The sequence below is a fragment of the Cryptomeria japonica genome, chromosome 7 (genome assembly GCF_030272615.1).
Source record: "Cryptomeria japonica chromosome 7, Sugi_1.0, whole genome shotgun sequence".
Lineage (NCBI taxonomy): Eukaryota > Viridiplantae > Streptophyta > Pinopsida > Cupressales > Cupressaceae > Cryptomeria > Cryptomeria japonica.
In genome coordinates this window covers 646,973,610-646,986,927 of record NC_081411.1, presented here as the reverse complement: position 1 = coordinate 646,986,927, position 13,318 = coordinate 646,973,610, and positions in this window count along the sequence as shown.

Genomic DNA, 13,318 nt, shown 5'->3' with positions numbered 1-13,318 from the left:
TGTTTGTTAGAAGATAGTAACATGGTGTGTAGATTACACAAGGCCCTGTATGGATTAAAACAAGCACCAAGGGCATGGTATGAACAGTTACACTCTCATCTTGTGAAGATAGGATTTTAGAGAACAAGTGAGGACAACAACCTCTACTTGAAATCGGAAGGTGATCAGATTTTGATCTGTGAATTATTTGTAGATGACATAATCTTCGGAGGAGATGATGAAATGAGCCATGCATTCGTAGATGAAATGAAGAAAAAGTTTGAGATGTCTCTAATTGGAGAGATAAAGTTCTTCATTCATCTACAGATTCAGTAGATGGAGGGTATCTTCATTACCCAGTCCAAGTATATCAAAGAGGTATTGAAGACCTTTGGTATGGAGGAGAGAAAACCGATTGGAACACTGATAGTGACCGGCTGCAAACTGAAAAAGAAGGATGATACAACATTGGTGGATGAGAAGGAGTATCGGTTGATGATCGGTAAGCTGGACTATGTGGTGGACAGCAAACCAAATATTTCTCATGCAGTGGGCATAATAGCCTATTTTTAGAAGAGTCCAAGAGAATCCCACTTGGTAGCGGTAAAGAGGATTCTTGGATACCTGAAAGGGATAGTTGATTATGGATTGTGGTATCCATACAATGGCGACTTTGGTCTCAAACTGTTTATCAATGTAGATTGGGCAGGTAATATGGATGACCAAAAGAGCACAACCAGTGGAGTGTTCTTCCTTGGTGGAAGACTAGTCTCATGGATGTCCGGAAGAGCACAACCGGTGGAGCGTTCTTCCTTGGTGGAAGACTAGTCTCATGGACGAGCAAGAAATAGAGCTATATTTCCTAGTCTATAGCTGAAGCAGAGTATGTGGCAGCTTTTATGAACTACACTCAAGTAATCTAGATGAAGCATGTATTGAATGGCTTCAAATTGCCTATATCTAAACCGGTGAGTATTTTCTATGATAATAATAGTGCAATCAATATTTCCAAAAATTCGGTATTGCATGCTAGGAAAAAGCACATTGAACTCAAGTATCATTTCTTTAGAGAAAAGGTTCAGAATGAAGAGGTTGTATTAGAAGATGTTTCCAGTAAGGAGCAACTAGCAGACATATTCACTAAGCCCTTACTAAAGACTACATTTACCTATTTGAGAGGTGAATTAGGGGTTCTGCCCCTTCATAAAGTAAACTAAAGTTGTGTGCTCCACATCAGTCAGGTAATACCATGTCATATCTTACAAGATTGATGTGTTGAAAGATGCTACTCCACAAGGGGAGCAGCATAGTGGAGCTTGGAAGCTTGTGCCTCCACTTTGGCATTGTTGTCAAAGGGGGAGAAGATATCTGATGAAGAAGATATATTGTTTGGGGAGAAGATATTGAGCATGTGCATACTAACCAGTCTAGATGGTGGTGGAAGTGATCATTTGACATTGAACCAGTATATGTTACTGAGCAATGATACACTGAGTATTGCCATCAATGTCAAAGGGGGAGATTATTGTCATATGATGAAGCGGTGACAATGTATGTTGTCATTGATGTCAATATTTGCTCAAGCAGCTGAACCGATATGCACCAGTATGAATAGTGGAAGCAGTTATGGTCAACTGGGATGGAGTGGACCGGTGTCGGGCTCACTAAGTGTGACTACCAGTTGGTAGTCTCTATTTATCTCTAGGGTTTCCGGTTTGGCTTATGCGGTGCAACCAATGACATTTTGTGATGAGTTAGTTAAGAGATAAGGATGAGATTGTGGTGCCATGTCAATTATGTGCATATGAAGGATTTCCTTGATGATCTTGCATGTGAAGATTGAATGCATTGAATTTCTACCTTCGGAATGCATGATGTTCTGAGCGATGTATGAAGAGCGTGTGATGAGTTACTGATTTCTAGATGCGGTGAAGATTGGACGATGCAGAATGACTTGAGATCTGTTTTAGATCGCTTCCTTCTATACAATGGATCTAATGGTCAGGATTAGACCGCTTGTAATTGTAAACCTAATTTTTTTAGGGTTTAGGGTTTATGCTACCAACCTAATTGTTGTCTATAAGGTCGATGATGTTTGTTATTGTTTGTGTTTGCAAATGATGTGTTTGTATGTTGAGATACTTTCCAAATGAAAGTGTGGAATCTGCAGAGTGTGATTGCAGAGGAGAGGAGCTGAAAAGGATCTGGCTTAGCAAGTAGTGATGTTATCAGATCAAAGCTTTACCTATTGACTTCTAAACATTTCAACAAAAGAAAAAAATTTTGACCGGGTAGCTTTAACAGGCTTGTTGCAAATCCTCTAACTAGGTGACTCAAGTTCATTGAGTTCTTTAAATCCTCTAGCGAGGTAACCTTTAATAGGGTTTATAGCCATCTCTTAACCAGGTGATCCCTAACAGGATCGGTTCCTAACAGAACCTTATTGTAAAATCTTTAACCAGACTAGGCTCCTTAGAGAGCGGACTTCAAAAGAGTTCAAAACAAGCTTGTGGGTATTCATCCCCACCGTGGTTTTTCCCATTTCAGTTTCCACGTGAAAAAAATTTGTGTGTTATGGGTTGTGAGTTTTCATGTGATGATTGAGTAGTTGTTGATTAAGTTAGTTATGCATGTAGTGCTAAATGATTATGGTAGTATTGATACAACTCATGCTTGATTATATCAAGAAGTAGTCATCAAGATTTAAGTTCTGTCAAATTTTGTCTGAAGTATTTGTGTTTAACCGGTATGCTGATGGTTAAGTTCAGTGGTGAAGACAACAGGTCAGCATTGTTTTAATATGATAAAGTGTTGAGAAATTTTTTGTCTCTACTGATTCACCCCCCCTCTCAGTTCTAGTTAGGGTATTATTTGTTCATCATTATTCATCAAAAACCATGGTGTGAGTAGAAACTCACAAAAATTGTACTTTTCTGGAGTACGCCCCGTGAGAAGCCATCCCTGTTAGGAGATCACAAAGACACTATTAGGTGTTACCCGCTTAAAATATTTTGATTAAGGCTTGTCGGTGCCTTTACCCTATTAAAGGTAGCCTTGTTAAAGGTCTTAGCATCATCAATTAAGATGACACTGATTAAGGGATTTTTACAATGGGACCTGTTAAAGTCCACCCTATTAAGGGATTTTATTTGCAATGGTTAGAAAGCAACAAAAGGATGATATGTTGGAGTGGCTACTGATAACTTAATCAAATCACACTGAAAATCATACTATATCTGCATCGGTTGTGTCTTCTCTGCACAACACTGGTTTCTTGAATATACCTTCGACTCTACACTCTGTCAATTTACTGATCCTCGACTCTACACTTTGTCAATCCTCTATCACTCGTCTCTGCACTCTTTCGATCCTTTTTCACTTGGCTCTACACTTTGTTCTTCTCCCCCTATGTTTGTTTTCACATATATCTTTTCACATGAACAACAACATCATCAAAATGAATTATGTGAATTTATTACCCTTTGATCTGTCACCAACTTTTCCTCTAAAACATCAAATTCAAAATTCTATTACCATGTCATAAATCACTCTCCATAAATCATTCCAGGAATCTCTGTCAACACAGTCATTCATGTCGATAAGTTTGTTAGTTGATTGGAGAAAACTATCAGTTTAACTAGATGTTAACTAAACGTCACCAAGTCTGTCGGTTTCAGACTCTACCGGTGTACCGATCAAAATCTACCTAGTCGATTACCTCCAGTATACCAGTTGACCTCTCTTGTGTGTTGGTCTACTTACTGCTTGTCGGTTGACCCCTGTGTGTCGGTCTACTCACCGCTTGCCCTGTCTACACATTTCTTAACTAGTTAACCTCTGTATACCAATCTAATTACTGTTGATAGATTGTGAAGACTTGGAAGATGATGCTTGAAATAATGACAACCATATAATTCACTGGTCATACAAAATGCACTAGAATTCCAACAGATATAATAATTTAATTCTCTTTTTTTTCAGAACAAGTATTTAACTAATTCTCTATCTAGAATTGATTAAATATTTTCATAATAAAATAATTCTAACTTGCAGTAACTAAAAAACTTATTCTAATTGGAAGCAAAGTGTCCATGAAAGTACAAAGCCTTCCATTGCTTCCTTTTATAAAAATGACTTAAGGGACAACTTTCTTGAATATGTGGGGCTCAAAGTCTCCATCAATTGCTCAAATTCTATTAACCACTATAGCCCAAATATAATTATTGCTGATCCTAAAATAAGATAAGCAATATATTGTAAGCACAAAGTCTTCCAAATATATCACAAAATTTCTAATTTAACAAGATAACTTAACAAAGAACGAAGTCTTAACCTTATTACTCATTTAATACAAACTTTTTAGTAAGATATCATAACACAAAGTCTACAATATTTTACTTTATCTCTTTTAACTCAAATACTTTTCACAAAGCAAGATTTAATCTCAAAGAAAGTAGAAAATAATGACATAAGAACATTCCCTCACACAATAAAGCACTCCGAAGACAAATATTGGATGGAAATTTTTTTCTTGTTTGATTAAACTTCTTGAATACACTACAAGATCAAAGTCTTAGACAACTTTTAAATTCTGCAGATTTTCGATGTATTAGCCAAAAGATTAAAATGAAAATTACAATGAGGGCCCTCATTTATATAGGAGAGAGGCAATGAGTAAAATTAGGAAAACAAATCAACTAACTACAACTAAGTCAAAAGTAGAGTTCAATTTGACTTAGCACTTGTGAAATCCTACATGCAAAACTGTAGATACAAAATGATACCTAACATGTCAATTGGAATTACATAAGGACACTAAACTAGAAATGCACAAAAATGACGAAGTGTCGGGATCTCCATCTTGAACATAATCATCTCCATTTTTCTCTAGGAAATATTCATATTGTTGCAAGGTAGCTTGTATTTCAGAGTCATTTGGTTGCAATGTGCAGAATCTAGCATCTGGAGTGGAGTGCAATATTGATTTCAAGAATCCCAGAGTTGGACAAAAAAGACCAAAAATTACAAATAGGGGTTACTTTGGTGTAATTAAATTTTATAAACCCGATTTACACCAAAAGGTTGACTTTGGGGCAATTCGGGTTTATAAACCCGATTTACACCGAAAAGGGTGACTTTGGTACAATTTGCATTTATAGACCCAATTTACACCAAAAGGGGTGACTTTGGAGCAATTCATGTTTAGAGACATGGTTTACACCAAGAGGGATGACTTTGGTGCAATGTGGGTTTATAAACCCTATTTGCACCAAAAGGGTGACTTTGGTGCAATTCAAGTTTATAAATCCGATTTACACCAAAAGGGGTGACTTTGGTGTAATTCAGGTTTATACATCCAATTTACACCAAAAGGGGGTGACTTTGGTGCAATTCAAGTTTATAAACCCAATTTACACCAAAAGGGGTGACTTTGGTGCATTTTGGTTTTACTAACCCAATTTACTCAAAAAATAAAAGTTAACTCCTAAAAAGATAATTTATCAATCTTTTAGATTGACAAATTGAGACTCAAATCAAGATGATTTCTCGATAACTTGACTAAACTATTAGACACAATCCACTGAGAGGGGGGGTGATTTATTGGTTCTCAAACTTTTCTTTTTAACAACCTAGGTGTGTATACTGATTATGAGATTTAACACAATAAAAACTGACCAGTTAGTAGGGAGACTAGTCACAAAAGAATTCATACAGAGGGACATCACATAACACCAGTATGTACAAGGAAAACCCAAGATGGTAAAAACCTTAGTGACTAGAGTCTACTGCTCCAATCCAACCTCACAATCAAAACTCTATTACAATGTTTAGCCCTACAACCCAAGGAGCTACAACCCCTGATTTAGGGCACCAACCCCTAACTTGTTTATGGGCTACAACCCCTACTCTGAGCTATAACTTAGTGATCACAATGAAAACATCAATTAGAAAAGTAGTTATCTTGTTACAAGTGAATCTTGCAACAATTTCATATACCTTACTCTATCGATAAGATACCTTCTCTGCTACACCAGTACACTTCTCCTGCTACTCTCATATGTTGCTTCACTATAGGTACAACACTATGCCAATTCTATGTCTGCCTTCTCTACATCTTCCTTCACTTCTTCTCTATCGGTATGGACACTACTGGTTCTACATTGCTACCATTTGAACACATCAATCCAATTCTCTCTCGTAATCAGTCTTCTCTCAGATACTCGATGAGTACTTGACTATTTTTCTCTCTCAGGAAGAAGTAACACTTGATCACTTTGCAACAGCACTATCCTCCTCTCTTGAGCAATACCTTAACTAAGTCTTTGGCCTACATATTTATAATTTGGTTTTCCCGCCAAAAGCCTATTCAAAATCTAGGCGATTATGGTTTCCTCGTCATCCTTGAGGCAAACCAAATCCAATCAGATCTTGCTCGATCTTATCACCCAGATAGCCACCTATACAACTCCACCATTAATGTGCCTTCTTGATAATGCCTTCTATCTCTAACGATCTTCATTTTCCTTTATCAGTGGATTTCTTTGTCAGCCACCAAGATTGGTCTTGTTGTTTCCTTCATCCACCTTGATATCCCCAATCACTCTTAGCTGGGTCTGAGTTATCCTCGAGACCTCAAGATGAAATCTTTGTAACACATCCCATGATTTGTGGGATCTTCCATTAATGTTACCCAACTCTACAACTACCCCATCAGTGTACATTCCTTCTTCATCTGAATGCAAATCCGCTACCTTGACTCCATGTGGCATCCATGTCGACTAGCTTCCATCTTGACTCTTCATCTCAGTCTAGATAGGATCACTGACCAAACACTCTACTAGTTCCTCTTTCCTGCCAGTTTACTAACCCTTCCGGTATCTCACATTCTGTCAGTTGACTCCTCATGTCTGCACTTGTTGAACTGTTGGTGGAACACTTAAACTGGTCTTCATACATGTCTATCCCAAGCATGCACATTCCCACAAAGTGGGAGGACATTTGCATTTGCACCCTGCTCATATTACCAGTGGACTTACATAACAGTAACCACTCTTGATCTGTACCAGCATCTTAACATGCCTTCTCAGTCGGTTCAGTGCATATCCTTGATTTCATGCACTTGATGGACACCTCTTCTTCCTTCTCTCACAAAAATATGATACACACAATGCATAATAGGAGATAAGATCCACTTACTGATGGAACGACACCTTGTCATCTGCATCCTGACATATACTCATTTGACTTCCCTATTTGTGCAACATAGCTCTAAACAGCCACATGAGATCCGGTGTGGGCACTTTCACTGTCAGTCACTACTTCTCACGATGACTGCATCTTCATCCAAAGGGAATCCTATTGTTCTACAACCTCACAACATTCTGGTAACCTGTTGATTCTTCTCTTCCAGTGTTGATGTGATTCAGGTAACATTTTGCCTCTTCATCACAAACACCATCCAAGCGTTCTTCTCATTTTCAACACTTCACTTACCAGTTGACATAATTTTCTTATCGGTGTTACATTGTATTGGTACTGATCACCTTACCATCTCATCCATACAAGTCAGGTACTAACTTGTGTACTAGTGACTCTCAGGGTAATCTTCCTTACCTTACTGATGTTGTGCAACACAAGGTGATATCAAAGATATCTCAACCTATACTCCTCCTTGACATTGTTGCACATGCATCTCTCATACCGGTAGTCATCCCATATCAGTTGACATCAATGACAACCCCATGCCAACAATCTCTCCCTTTGGCATTGATGTCATCTCATGTAGTGTCGGGCAGACTACATAATCCTTCTCCCCCTTTCTCTAATCCATGGATTCTCAACACATGTAGTATGCAGTATACTACATAATCTTTCTCCCCCTTTGTCTTTATCGGATGTCTCTCCTTCTTTGATACCAATTGTTGCATTTATTACATTTTCTCAACTCAGAGCACTTGACATGGAGGACTTAACCACCAACTGACACCAATTGAGCATGAAAGTTGTATACCTTTTGTTAAACTACTCAATTTCAGAGAGATTGATACCAATTGTCGATGCGCCATTGAATACTACTCACCTATCAGTCACCCTGCAACACTTCCTGTTTGATCCCAAATTTCTTTAGGAATCAAATGTGATTGTACTACCAATACAACCAACCAACTAACAAGTAGGAATACAACCAACCAAATGATAGGTAGATACCCCTTACAATGAAATTTTCTTGAGTATTCCTACTGTAACTTTTCATCATCTGCAATTTTGGGTAGTCATTGTCCTTATCATTTCAAGTATGTCGGCTCTGCATCATGAGTACTTGACCTCCCCATGAGTCACACATCTCAGGTTTTCATTGTTAGATGCAATGATAGTCCCAAAGATACTAAGAGGTGGGGGGGTGAATTAGTGTCTAACCGGTTTATTAAATATTTGAACTTATTTACAACTTTTTAACTTAGATTAATGTATCAGTAAACAAGAAATAATGCAGCAAATAGAAGTAACAAAGACAACATAAATGCACACCATAACACAAAATATTTTGGTGAGGAAATCTCGGTGTTGGAAAAACCTCGGTGGGATTTGTGACCCACAATATTTACTCACTGGCCAGTATGAATAAATATTACTTACAATAGGAGCCTACACATGCAGGAAGGCCAAGAACTAGCTCACTTCTCAATAGAAGAGTCTCACTGACTACAAAATGGATAATTAAATCCAATACAATGTACTGCTCAAAATAGTATTTCTAATGCCTGGTTCAGTATCAGTTTAAACTCAATCAAATACCTTAACCAAAACCTTTCGTTGTCTTACATACACCAATAATAATTATCCTATCCTTCTACTTATTACAAAATGATCTATAAGATCTCATACATATATGATTCTTTACAATACATCAAGTCAGCTTACAAATAGTTAATTATATTTACAATACAATTCATATAAACAAAACTTTGTCTCATGTTAGCCTGAGTGTCGGTATACTTCATTGTTGGTGTAATATGGATGTCGGTGAATGTGCTTGTCGGTGCATGTGTAGAAACCTATTAATGGTTGTTTGCCATCAATGACAACATCAACCATTCTAATTGAGTGTAGAATGTCAACACTCGTCACCGGTCAAGTCCAGTATCAGGACTCCAATCTTCACCATATACCAGTTGAGTTGTGCATATATGATCATTTGATGATCCTTCACTTCCATTTTATCCATCACAGCTTATGACATGATCCTAGATGAACCCAATGCCATACAATATTATCAGCAGGTCATAATTCTAACTGGTTAGCCCATAAACATGCATGCCTGCATGGTCAACCACTAGGCCAACATATGTCATTCGGGTCTTTTCCAATACCACCTGAGACATGAGATCCACTATCACTACTGGAGCACCTTCCTATGACTCCTAACATTCTATGTCACTATGTATCTGAGTCTAAATGTTATCTTGTCACACATTGATACAACAATAGTGATTCTGCTCTTATTTGTGGGTGTGTAGTCAAGTCAGCCTCTACACACACTTATCTTCTCATTTTGTTCCTTCATACCAGAAGCGACATTTTCTTACATGTTGCCTTCATCACTAAGGGGGTGAATGATAGGTTCGGTGTATTACTCCCCCTAAGATCCTACATCTCCTTTAGGCCTTAGGAGATATCACCTGTGCATTGGATGCACAGTGTCAGTCCATGTTCTTCTTCCTCCATACCTGTCTGATCTCATTCTTCTTCCCATTTTCAGATTTGGGAGCAGGTCTTTCCTTCTTCTGCTGATGAGTCCTTTCATTTCCGGATTTTGCATCACAACCAGAAGTACTTCTATAGTAGCACACAATATCCATCCCAACTTCATGATTTAGGAATCTCGTAACATACCGATTTGACCATCTTCTCCTGGTCATGTTGTTGTGTTTAGCAACTGGAATTGGTGGACCTTTTTCTCCTATAGGGACAATTCTCATTTGGTTCCATGCAGGTCTCTGACTTCCATATGCTCTGAATTCACCTTTCTGCAGAGCATAATTATACATGTTAGGAACCGGAAGGGAAACTGAGAGGGGGGGGGGTTGAATCAGATGTCCATTTATTTCAACCCAATTATAACTTAAACAAACTTGATACTTAATACCGGTAAACCAAAATTATTGTTGGTTAACAGATGATAACAATACCGGTGAAACTTAACGCAAGAAACAGAAATAGAAATAGAAACAGAAACAACATCCATGACACATAACACAAAGATTTTGAAGTGGAAACCCTTTAAGGGGAAAAACCATGGTGGGAAACCTTACCCACAATCAGATGATACTACTGTAGATAGTATGTCTATAAAAATGGGGTGTGCACATGCAGAAAAGCCAACCGCCTAGAGTACACTACTCAAATGGGAGTCGTAATGACTAAAGTAGGATGGTTAAATCCTAGAATAATATACTACTCAAAATAGCATCTCCAATGCCGGATTCAGTACCGGTTAAGCTCTGATAAAAACCTTCAAACCTTCCTTGAACCTTCTCTATGGCCTGCTCATATGATCTTCAGCATTCGCACATACCATGTTACAATACCATACCATAACCATATCCTATATTTCATCTCACAAATGAGATCTTACATATATACAAAACCTAAGACCAAATGTGTAGGTCGGCACACTAAGAATATTAGAATAAAAATCAATTACAAATAAGTCTCGATACAATGCATCATGTCGGCTCAATACATTTACAACAATATTCAATCAATAAATCATCTCCATAACATGTCGTGCTGATCTGGAATAGATAACGCATACTGGTCCATAACCTAGACCAATCTATTGGTAACAACAAATATGTCAACCCAATTAGACCAATAACCAAAACACCAAAACCAAGTATCCAAACCATGTCATCAACATAATCAAGTGATCTCTAGGTGATAACAAGTCATCATCTATATCGGTGAACCATATAACCTGCCAGTGAGCATATACCGGTGACTATGCATAAGTCACTGACCTTGTCGGTGAACACAATGTGTCGGTTCAACAGTAAACCAATATAACCATAATGCTAAATAAACAATGTAGATCTACAAAAGGATAAGTGTTGACATCAATGACAAAACTAATGCAACATATCCATGATACCAACAATCTCCCCCTTTGGAATTCATGGCAACACTAGATGGAAAAACATCTAAGTGCCAAAAGAGAATGCCAAAAATCAAAAACCAACAATCTCTAGAATAGATTAATACCAGAAATCAAAAACCAAAAATAAAAAGATTATATATCTCTCCCCCAATGAATAATGTCTCATTGATCTCTTTCCCAAGAATGTATTTCCATAGATCTCTCTCCCCCTTTGACATCAAATGCCAAAGCAATTAAAAAATACCAAAACATACAACCAACTACTCCCCCTGAGAAGTAGCTCTCCTCCATTGAAGCCAGAAAAAAGGATTTCTCTGTTAGTTTTTGTTGGTTTGATGCCAAACTTGAATTGTCTAAGTCTCTACCGGAGAGGGTATTACCCCAAGCTTCTCTCTGAGATATTCAAAAGTTTCCTTAGGAAAAGGCTTTGTAAAGATATCTGCAATCTGCTCTTTAGTATTCACATAAACCAATCTTACTTATTTTTCTTCAACATTTTCTTTCAAAAAATTATATTTGATAGAAGCATGCTTAGTCTTAGAGTGAAATATCGGATTCTTTGATATATCAATTATTGTTGAGTTATCACAATAAATGATTATAGGTTATTTGCATTTTACCTTTATGTCCTTCAACATTTGCTTAATCCATAATACCTGAGTACAATTAGATGCTACTGCAACATATTCTGATTTTGCTATTGATAATGATGTACAACTCTGCTTCTTGCTTATCCATGAAATCAATCTGCTGCCAAAAAAGAATGCTCTGCCAGTGGTACTCTTTCTGTCATCTACATCTCCTACCCAATTTGTATCGATGTATGCACATAAATCAAAATTTTCATCTTTAGGATACCATAAATCAAGATTTGTTGTGCCTTGTAGATATCGGAAAATCCTTTCTACTGTTGATTCATAATTTTCTTTAGGATTACTCTTAAATATTGAAAATATACATACTACAATCATTATATCGGGTGTGGTTTGTGTCAAATACAATAAACCTCCAACAATAGATTTGTATCTTGTCAGATTAACAGGACCTGAATCATCCTTCAATGTCAATTTATCAGTTGTAGTCATAGGAGTACTTACCGATTTAGAGTTTTCCATACCAAATTTATTCAGTAGTTCCTTCAAGTATTTTGTTTGACATATGAATATACCTCTATCAGTTTGTGAAATCTGCAATCCTAAAAAAAAAATTATTTCCCCAATCATAGACATTTCAAATTATTCCTTCATCTTGTTAGCAAAGTCTTTACACAATCCATCTTCTCCTCCAAAAATGATATCATCAACAAAAACTTCAATAACCAAGATGTCATCATTAGTCACTTTGAAATATAAGTTGTTGTCAGTGTTACCTTTAGTGTAACCAAGCTTCAAAAGATATTTGTCCAATCTATCATACCAAGCTTTAGGAGTTTGCTTCAATCCATACAACGCTTTCCTTAATCTGTAAACCATATCTTTAACATTTGTCAATGAAAATCCATCAGGTTGTTCAATGTAAACTTCCTCTCCAAGATCACAATTCAAAAATACACATTTTACATCCATCTAATATACTTTATAGTTCTTATGAGCTGCAAATGGAGGAAATAATCTAACTACCTCAATTCTAGCTACCGGTGCAAAGGTTTCATTATAACCAATTCCCTCTTTCTGTGAATATCCTTTACACACTAATCTAGCTTTGTTCCTAATTACCTTACCATCTTCATTAAGTTTATTTCTAAATACCCATTTAGTTTCAATTACATTATTGTCTTTAAGTCGAGGAACTAATGTCCATGTATTGTTCTTTTCAATTTGTTTTGATTCATCTTCCATTGCTTTTATCCAATGTTCATCTTGACATGCTTCAATAACAGATGTTGGTTCAATTTGAGAAATTAAGCATACCTCTTCATTTTCTAATCTTCCTCTTTTCATAGCACCTTGATACTTATTCCCAATTATCTGATTTTTTCAGTGATTCAATCTTACATGCCTGGGTTTATTCATATGTTGTTGCTCTTCAGTCACTGTGGAATTCTTTGATGATGTTGGTGTGACTGGATCCACATTCTATACCGGTGTACTCTGTATTGGTTCATTTATGATCATCTCAACTACTGGTTTAGAATCTACAGACCTTGAATTTCCTCTAAAGTGTTCATCTATCTTCACATTA